The sequence below is a fragment of the Triticum aestivum genome, unplaced genomic scaffold (genome assembly GCF_018294505.1).
Source record: "Triticum aestivum cultivar Chinese Spring unplaced genomic scaffold, IWGSC CS RefSeq v2.1 scaffold32126, whole genome shotgun sequence".
NCBI lineage: Eukaryota > Viridiplantae > Streptophyta > Magnoliopsida > Poales > Poaceae > Triticum > Triticum aestivum.
The window spans coordinates 1-648 of record NW_025270795.1 but is presented as its reverse complement, the minus strand read 5'-3'; the positions used below and the strand labels follow the sequence as shown (position 1 = coordinate 648).

The 648-nt window shown below is 50.9% G+C and overlaps 2 non-coding genes across 2 annotated transcripts; both read left to right on the top strand.

Annotated features, from left to right (window-relative positions):
- Window positions 1-98: 98 nt before the first annotated feature.
- Window positions 99-217, top strand: LOC123178172 (5S ribosomal RNA). The gene has a single exon (XR_006489373.1). It is a non-coding gene; the product is annotated as a 5S ribosomal RNA (ribosomal RNA).
- Window positions 218-514: 297 nt separating this feature from the next.
- Window positions 515-633, top strand: LOC123178171 (5S ribosomal RNA). The gene has a single exon (XR_006489372.1). It is a non-coding gene; the product is annotated as a 5S ribosomal RNA (ribosomal RNA).
- The last annotated feature ends 15 nt before the right edge of the window (window positions 634-648 follow it).

Sequence of the window (648 nt, the reverse complement as noted above, 5' to 3'; positions counted from 1 at the left end):
TCCGTAGTTGAGAGGGAGCGGCCAAAGCAATGTACAATCGTCTTTGTAGTGGAGCTGGGAGGGGCACGGATAAGGGACGAAGACCGGGGTAACATGTCGGATGCGATCATACCAGCACTAAAGCACCGGATCCCATCAGAACTCCAAAGTTAAGCGTGCTTGGGTGAGAGTAGTACTAGGATGGGTGACCTCCTGGGAAGTCCTCGTGTTGCATTCCCTTTTTAATTTTTTTCGCGCCGCTTGCAAAACAAAATGCACGTGTAAGTAATATATTTACCGTGTTTTATTATTTTGCACGAGTGCGGTAAGTCATAGCTGGGTGCTCACAATTCACGGGTCCAGCGTCGGTGTTGTGGCGCGGCAAGCGTGCACTGGTGCGGTTGAGAGGGAGGGGTGGAAACCGCGTTAAACTCGTCTCCGTAGTTGAGAGGGAGCGGCCAAAGCAATGTACAATCGTCTTTGTAGTGGAGCTGGGAGGGGCAAGGATAAGGGACGAAGACCGGGGTAACATGTCGGATGCGATCATACCAGCACTAAAGCACCGGATCCCATCAGAACTCCGAAGTTAAGCGTGCTTGGGCGAGAGTAGTACTAGGATGGGTGACCTCCTGGGAAGTCCTCATGTTGCATTCCCTTTTTAATTTTTTT